Raw genomic sequence first — 9,686 nt, 5'->3', positions numbered from 1 at the left:
ACTGACAGTATGACCCATGTAAACTTGGCTCTTATGGTAAAGAAAGGATGCTGAAGTCTGCTTAAAGTACCGTGTATATTTGAAATATTTGACATTTTTCTTTTATTTTCTGGGGTAATTATATTTCTGTGTCAAAAAAAAAAGCTGTGTCCAAAGACTTATTACAATAAGTTAAAAAAGTGGCATAGTTATATTTAAGACACAAGCTCATTATGTGCTGAGCTTCTGATTAAATTTCATCTCACAAAACATATACAGGAAACTTTTGCCTTATTTCTAAGACTATCAAATCAGTAAAAAAGAGATATACCCTGATTTTGTAATACAAAGATGCTGAATACATATAAGTATACATACAGCATGCATGTCCAGTTTCTAGTGTGTGTTGTATAATCCCAGTTGATCGTGTAAAACCTGTCCTCACTTCCCATTAAGTGTCACGTGAGGGGTAAAAACAGTATGCTACACATTTGACGTTTCGCGTGCCTCCTGCCTCAGATCAGGCTCAATGTGCCTTCAGTTGTTTTACTTGATCATTTGTAAATGTCTCATGTGACTAATCTCATCACTTCAGCCAGATGGCATGAGGCCAGCAGCGGTAAAGAAGGTTAGGGTGAAACTGCTTCCACATGTGACTTTCTGGAAGGAGACACCACTTAAAGAAGAAGAGAGGTTTCACTTTGAAGACTTCAGCTGTGGAAGTCCCTCTTTCTTCCTGAGACGTGCTTACTACCCCCAGCAAGGAAACCCAAACATTGTCATGCGCGGAAGAAGAGTTCTGCAGAAACCTGTGGGTTTAAAACACTAAACAAAGGCAACCTGCCTCTCCTTCCTCTTGTGTCTGCTTTTCTGTGTTTTTGTTGCCGTTTCTGTGTAATGTTTGGCGGCCTGCACAAACAAGGCGATAAAAGTTGAGTGTTTCTGAGTCTCCAAACAGCCAGTGTTTTCCCCGGTTGCCCAGGCAATAGACTACACCCTCACCTGAGACCTTTTTGCTGCAGGTGTGTTCAGTCTCTCAGCACTGCAGAGGAGGACAAACACAGTCGGCTGATGCACACAGTTGGATACAAAATAATTAAATAAAGAGCTCTAGATTACGTGTGTAGAAAGAGATAACATGTACCTGTTCTGAGGTTTTGTTTCTCTCTGGCCGAAGTTCAGGCCAGGAAATGGTCTTAAGTGGTTTTGTACCAGTAGGTCATGTTAGGACATGTTCCCTGTGTGCTTTGCTTGTACATGAGAAGCACCTTGAGCTCCGCTTAGTTTAAAAGATGTTGACAATGGTTTGTTACTTCTTTAAAAAATTACTTTTTGGTAGAAAATGAGCAATTCTTATAAAGCTGAATTGATATTTTCCTTGTTCTATTCTGCCTCACTTGGTGTGGTGTATTAGCAGCAGTTAATACCGTTACTACTCTTTCCACTAATTCCTGCTTGTAGCTATACTCCCTGCTGAGCTGAAGAAGCGCAGACGTGCTCTCGGTCGTCGTAAAAAAACATAATCTGGTTAAGGTCTGAAGTGCATTTTGTACTAATATGTGGAATCACAATAAAATTAAATCTAATCATCCAATCCTGTGGTATTTGGCCCCTCTGTTCTCTGTTGTCACCATAAAATGGATTTTAGGGAAGTAGTCGGGGAGGAGGCGTGGCACACTTATAGGTCTGCTTGTGGCTAGCAGCTTCACTAGCAAACGCCCAGTCATCTGTTGCTGTGCACATGTAGCTAAGGGCACTCTGCTAGAGTAAAACTGTCTTCAGCTTTAATGTATAGCTAGTGTGCATATCTCTATTGTGCTACTCTGAGATCACACTGGTATAAAGAATTTTCGTGGTTGACCTGGGGCCCACACAGAGGTTAACAAGGAATCCATATGCAGCAGCGGGGCTGTAAAACAGCAGCTCTCTTAACCTGCAGGAAGTTACTCCAACCACTGACTTTATTTCACAATCTGTCAAACTGAAGTGAACAGTGGCTCCTTCCTTTGATCAGAGGTGTTTCATAAACCTCCATGTTTGCGACGTGACTGCATATCTGCGCTTTCCCAGGGTGCATCGAAACAGCTCTTTCTCACTGAAAGAGCGGGTGTTTTGCGTCCTGGGCTCAGCTGCATAAACTTCCAGAACCAGCTCACCAGCCAACATCCAAACAACCAGATGTGGAATTCACACTAAAAAAAAAGAAACCCTGAATTTTCTCACATTTCCCCTGACCTTTTGAATGACTGACATGGTTGGGATCAAAGAAGATCTGACTGCCCTACAATAACATTCTAGGGATGCAAGATGGGAACAGACAGCCAGACAGACAAAAAAAAGAGCACAACTGCTGATCAGCACTTTTGCACCAGGAACTGAAGCCACATGAGGCAGCTGTCTTTGCGTCAGACCACGACCACAGCTTAATAGACGTAGATGATTTTCAGAATTGCACAAAAACAAGCAAAATCAAAGCTCACTGCCTCTTTTGTTTGATTACCTTGTCAACCAAACAGCTGCTGCGAGCATTGCTGAACATCACACGCCGAGCACGGTCAGTGTTTACAGTGCTCCATCTGAGCCACAGGCTGCTGTTAAGGCCAGTGCAACTTTCTGTAATCTGCAGAAATGCTTCTATTGTTGGATCATGCATAAACACTATTGTTTGGCATGAGAAAACCATGAGCTCTGACTACGTTTTTCCAATCTCAATGGACTAAACATTAAGATCTAGAACAGTGAGGCCATTTATGTAAGGGACACTTATGGATGTTGATTGGAGCGATGAATTCGTGTAAAAAAAATGTTTTTAAAAATCAGAATAAACAGCAGTAAATAAAGCTTGTCTTTCATGGCTCCAAACCAACAGTAGATTGCTAATCAACATAACCACACATTAATGTGGTTTCAGGCAATGCTTGAATAGTAATTTAAAAGTTGAAATCTGCATATGTAACCACCTCTTTTGCAATAAACATTTTATTTCTGGCTCGAGGGCCTCACTTTTGGTTTTTTTGGGCTTGATTGATAATTTCTACCTTCAAGTGTGATGCAAAAAAGAATAAAACTGTCAGAAAATGGAAGAGATAAATGTTCACATTACGGGTTTCCTGGCATTTAGATTTTAGTGTTTTCAAGTCGTGATTTAAAATGTAGATTCTGCCACTAAATGAGGAGTAAAGGGTGAAAGTTCAACTTGTGGAAATCCCAACAAGTTATTTACAGAAGTGTTAGGCAAAAATACGTTTGGGATACAGTTTAAGGCTATGGGTTCGTAACGTTTTGGTGACTGATGAGAGTCAGGAACACATTTAGTTAGTGTCCATTCAGAGAATGGTGAGTCTTGACTGTTTGTTTGTTTTTTAAAAGAAGTGCAGTGTCTTTATTCCATTTCCACCCTGGAGTTGTTGCACTTGCAGGCCACGCTAAATGTTACCAAGGACTGCTAATGACCCATGAACCACACTTTGAGAACTGTGATTTTAGACAAACTATCGCCATCAATCTCATGACTCAGGTGGCTGCGGTTTATCAGACAGTGTCATCCATCTGTAAGAGGGGTCGCTGACTTCACCTCTTTGCATATCAGAGTAGTTAAAACACTTAAGTAGATGAGTATTGTTCTTGGATAAAAATCCTAGATATATAAATCCTCGAGCATTAAAAGATGAATCCATTATCTTGACCAGACTCTACTATGAGTCTCTTGGAGGACCACATGGCAGGCCATTACATTTACTAAATAGAATTACATTACTGCATTCATGCCATAAATGACAACACACAGCTTTATAAACGTGACAAACACCTGTTTGTTAAAATAATCTCCATTGTTATCTGTTAGAAGACAAAGAGTGAGAGAAATTCTCCCCTGCTTGCTGACTGTTCAGGTTGCGTTACAGACCATAAAAAGTCCAAGTCAAAGCAAGTCGACAAGCACCTGTCTAATCCTGCTGATCATAGCAGCATTGTCATTATCTATGTGCCCTAGCCTATGACTGTAATTAGAGCTGCCTTGGATGATCTGAAACACAGATGGTGGTGGGAGGCTAAGCAAATAGCACTAAGGTAATCAGTCGGGGTTGTGGGAGCAGACAAATCTTTAAAGACCTGAAGTGAGAGCCTAAACGCTCATTCAGTCGTGTCAGGACTAGCCGGCAGAGTTTTTCATTTCGGAGACATGTTTTCAAGAAGGCCTCCGCAGATTTGTTGGACGCTGCCTGATGATCCTCGTATGAAACTCAGGAAAGTGAAGTGCAGTTAATCAAATGAAACCGCTGATGACTAAATGGCATGAAGTCATGTCCTTGTGGTGTTCATTAACCTTTTCAACCTCACCACGCATATGTTGTGCATCTAGCCACCATTCAAAGCCAAAGGAATTTTAGTTGGACCCCAAAGTTATTCCTGGTTTTGAATGCAAGCGCAAGTTCTGCTGACGCCCATCCAGTACGTTTCACGCGAGCCTCTTAATCTCTATAATTTCGCTGTCTTGGAAAAACGAAATTATTTCACTTATGGCAAACAAGCCGTTTTAATCACACTGGATCTGAAAGAATACAGAAACCCAGTGCAGCAAAGCACGTACCTTCATGATCTGGCATGAATGAGCTGAACTCACTAATAAAGAATGTATGATTTCCCAAGCTCTCGCCACTTGATTTTTTTTTCAAGCATTGTTTATTTTTAACTTTGAAAACAACAGATGATGAGTTTCTCCTGCTTTCCATAGTCAGGCATAAGCATCAACTCATTATGCATGACAAACTGTCAAAGTTAGGTAGTTTGAATAAACGTATGAGGACATACGATCCAGCGTCAAGCTACAGAAGATGGGAATTAGAGTCTAGTACTACTTTATATGCCTTTTTGCATAGCTTGTCCCTCTACTGCTTCATGCATCAGCATTATTTCCGTTTCTGCAGGACATTTTATTTGGCATCGACCTGTGCTGAAAGCCTCAGCTGCAGAGCTTGTGGGTGCAGGTGTGGAGGTACTATGCAGTCTCAGTATGGACTGAATACAGGAGAAAAAAATGACTGGAAGAAGGCACTCGCCTGTCACGTTTCTTTTTCTTTTACCAGCAATGAGTAAAAATGCCCATTTTTCCCAAAGACAGTACTACCAGTGTGCCTTTGAGCTGCCGATGCTGTTTTACTGTTGCTGACCTACATACAACTTGCCATGTCAGCCCCCCCCCCAAAAAATCAGCCTGAGCTAGATCCTCCAGACAGGAGACTCCCAGTGAACATAGCAACAGAAACTCTCCTCCCACCTCTCTCCCCACCCTCCCTGCCTCCCACTGGAGCGATGCGGGCCAGGCTCTGTAGCTACAGCCTCACTTGGCTTCAGGATTGGGGGAAGGGGAGTGAGTTAACATATGGCTTATTGTGCATTGTAGGCTATGGCTTTCAGCTCGTCAACACTGGCACGAGCTGGAAAATTGCACTTGTGTTCAGCAGCTGAATCTTTTCTTCTTTTTTTCTCTCGCGATATTTGTTTGGTGAAATACCCACTCAGAATGCCATAAACCCAGCCGGTTTGTCACCAAAACTCCCGTGCAGAGTTATTGTCTCCCAGACTCGTCTATCATCACCTTAATAGCCACGTGTGTAACACTTAAAAATGGTAATCACCTCGGCTGTAACACCCGCAGACAGCTGCTGGAGAACGATGACTACCTGTTTTATAACCATGTTTGCTTTGGAGGAGAGTGTGGTGCTGGCATAATTTGTGGTTCAGTTGCGTGTCAAGCAAAGCGGTCGGCCACAGTTTGGTGACGCAAGGGGAACTATTAATATCTCGGGAACGGGATGTTCTCGCTTCGGCATCGGGGTCACTCGAGGATAAACAACGTGTTGACGGTGTGGTTGTGGAGAGTGCGACAGAACGATCGTCTGAGAGTTTTAAAGGGGGACACGCCGAAGTTTCCCTCTTTCCTTTTCTTTGTCCCTTGCACCGGGCGCATCCCCGCGGTCAGGCTGGTTCACGCTCCGTGCCGGGGTTGTGCACTTCAGTCCGTTTTGAGCCTCGCCCACTTGTGAACCCGCTGACTTCTGAGCGCACTCTGGTCGAAGTGGTGGAAACAGTCATGTGATGTAACAGTGCCTCTTTGGAAATCGTATGTTTTGAAATTCTGCCTCGCTGTGTTTTTTTGTTTTCACTTTGAACTTTCTCTGCGCCAAATGGAATATAAAAGGGAAGCTTATGTGCGCATTCCGTTCAGATTACAGGCCTGTAAAGCATCATAACGGCGCACGACTGCAAACAAAAGTTTGGTACTGCAATTAAAATGGAAACCTGCATTAGTTATAGGCAAGATGGAGAATTGTCATGTAGTGCACAAGTCGGGGGGGAACTTGCACCAGCAACTGGTTGTTTATCATTATTATCAGAATACATTTTTATTTTATTTATTTATTGGCTTTTAAAAATGAATTATTTTGAGATAAGCAGTAAAATAGAAAGTCAAAAAGACCAAATTTTAATATAAGGGGGATGTCAGGGACACAACAGGAAGACAGTTTTCTTACTGTGTCAGCACTTATTAGGAAGTCTTCTACACAGAGTGGGTTCATCCAGAATTTGGGTGTTGAGAGGATGGAATGGCGTGCCTGCAGTCCTGATCTCAACCCCACTGAAACCTTGTTAGATCAGCTCGGAAGTCCTCTTTGTGCCAGAGTGACCAACACAACCATGGTGGCTAGATTAATCTTGGTTGAAGATGCCATCCCACAGCAGTGTGTAACCAAACTGGTGACCAGCATGAGGAGGATGTGCCAGGCTCTTGTAGCTGTGTATTGGTCTGCCACATGCTACTGAGGCCTCTGTTTGTTAAATGAATAAAATGTTTAATTACCAGCACATCTTGTTTCTTCAGACTTAAATCAACCAATCCAACAAACAACACCAAACAAGAATCAATAGCAGAATTAACAGCTTGACATTGGCAGAGAAAATTTGGCAAGTTTCTCATAGGTCAAGCCTACAAGGACAACTCTGCTGCTCAACCCACAAATGCATTTGTGGATTCCTCACAAATATGGCAATATTTAAGGGGAAATAAACAGGCTTTCCAACTGTATAAGATTTATGCCATAAGTGGATTTTGTAAGTTTATATACTTTCAGTTTTGTTTTCCATGTAGATTTTTATTGATCTTTGCTTTTTCTAACTGTTGAGTAGATAAAACAATTTCAAAGACATAAGCTCCGGGAAATGATAGTGAGATCTGTCACTATATTCTGAGATTTTTTCTAAATGGTAATTTAATTCTAATGTTTTATTTCAGCTTACAGCCCATATAAAGAGAAGTGACAGAAAAAAACAAACATCATGACCTTTATTAGTAAGGCACTGGGCCACCACAAGCCATGAGAAAAGCTCCAGTGCAGCGTGGCACTGTTTCTCTTATTGTCTGAAACGATACTGGATATTCCCTCATTTACCATGTGGTAGAGAGTGCTGTCTTTCACTTCAGTCCAAAATCTCCCACAGGTGTCCAACTGTGTTAAGATCATATGGCTACAGACACCACAGTATATTGTTTACCGTGCTAATCAACCCAATCAGTGACCCCTTGAGCCCTGTGGATGGGGAGAGTGCCATGCTGGAAGTGAATACTCCATCAGGATGAAAATGTTCTTTCACTGGATACCAGTGATCATAGTAACTGTACTGCAGTGATCCTCCCCTCTCAGTGAACCATGTAACCCTTATTGCTGGCATCAAGTATTTAGGCCTGCCCTCATATCTGGATGTACATAACATGTTCACATCACTTGCTGATTGTAAGGTTGGTGGTTTGACCCTCACGTCCTCCAGTACATATGTTTGAAGTGTCCGTGGGTCAGATATTAAACCCCTCAGTCAAGGGCTGTACACAAAAATACTAAAACAAATAAGAACATGAAATTCCAGAATAGCCAATAAAAAGAATTAATAGCACACAATAAAATAAAAAAGTTTTTAAATAAATAAATAATAATAATTCAACAAACAGAATGCCGATTTAAACAAAAAAGTTTGCCTGATTGTGGCTTGTAATAAAAAGTGCTTAGTACTCACTTAGAGCAGAAAAGCACTGTAAGTACCAGTCCACTGGCCATTACTGTAATAACCCTATATAATTATGGGTGCATTGTTCTTGCAGACAAGTCTTTTCACATCCTGCATAAACAGCCTCACTCACCTGAGGAAGAGCTACTCTTTAGCCTTGCATTGCATGCACCAATGCAGCATCACAGGCATCAAAGCTGCACTGCTCATGACAGTTTCCACAGATTTAAATGTAACTTGTAGCCATTTTTTCAAAATGAAAACTTGTCAGACTGAGAACTCTGTCACTGAAGCTCCTGTAATTTATCCCAACAGTGAATCCTTTTTCACCATCATAAGAAACAGCAAGTTTTTTGGTTTGAGTTTAACTCCTTAATACTATGCAGTGCACCAGCTTGGAAGCATGCTTGATTTGCTTCTACACTCATTTATTTAGTTTTTTCCTCTAATTTTAATCTCGATCGGTGTCAGTAGAAAATGACTGTGCTGTAATGACCTTTACATCTTGCACACACTCAAACACTGACCATTAATAATGGACTGCATGCCATTTAAGTGCCTCTGTTGAATGTCCCACCAAAAGAGACGGTCATCTCAAAAGCATCAGCGCAGTGAGCTAATGCAGGCCCCCTGCAGACTCACCGCCCAGATGAATAGTGCATTTCAGAGTGTTGTCCCCTCACCGGTGCCCGCGAGGCACGTCCCTCTCCAGCCGTCGCACCAATCAATGCATTTTGAATAGCACCAGCACTGACCAGCAAATGGGTGCAAAAACAAAACTCTGTCCGCTTCACATTGCTCTTTTGAGCTGTATTGTGTTGAGCAGACAAAGCCACCATGCCAAAGGAACAATGATGGCAGTGCATACTCATGGCTAAGCATGGGCCTAGGGTCAAGCGAGTGACGTACAAATCAGCTTGTGATTATGAACTCAAGTCTGCATGCAAGACAGTCGTCACTCTCACGTCAGAGCACTTGTCTACTGCTTTCAAATTATGCAACAGAAAAAAATTATCATGTTCTGCCAGTGATGCTGGACAGCTCTCTGTTCTTTGTAGTAGAGTGCCGGGGAGGCGGCACCGAGGCGGGGGAGGAAAGCAGGATTAACATAGTGGTAAAGAAGGTTGCCTCTTGTGTGGCTGAACATTGACGGCCTGGAGGCAAAAAGACAGAGGGAGGATGACAACCAAATGGGACTCCTTTCTAAACAACACCTCCCACCCTTCTGAGAGCTCGTGCAGTGACCTCTTCTCAGCCTCAGCCCCCTTTCTGCAAGGTGCTAGGAAGGGAGTTGAGCACTGTTCTGGTCTTGTTGTTGTTGAAAAGCAGCACCTGAATGACGCTATCTTGGGCAGCTGTCATGGGCAGCTTTTATGAGTTAATTTGTTTGTTGTTTATGTGCACAAAGCCCTGTCTTTAGATAAGATTTCTCCATATGACAGGTGTTTGCACGGGGCGTTTTGAGCACATGTGTAAACTGCACATTACAGTTTCTTTTGTATGAATAATTTGCAATTACTGGTAGTAATATAAGATTGAGCATTTGCCTCTTATTCTGACAATTAAAATATGCTCTTGCTAGGAGTTGGCTTAGCTTTGTGTGATGACTATGAATTCAACTGTGGGGAAAAAAGAGCTTAAATAGGGTC

This window comes from Oreochromis aureus, linkage group 7, assembly GCF_013358895.1.
Source record: "Oreochromis aureus strain Israel breed Guangdong linkage group 7, ZZ_aureus, whole genome shotgun sequence".
NCBI lineage: Eukaryota > Metazoa > Chordata > Actinopteri > Cichliformes > Cichlidae > Oreochromis > Oreochromis aureus.
This window is presented reverse-complemented; position numbering follows the sequence as displayed.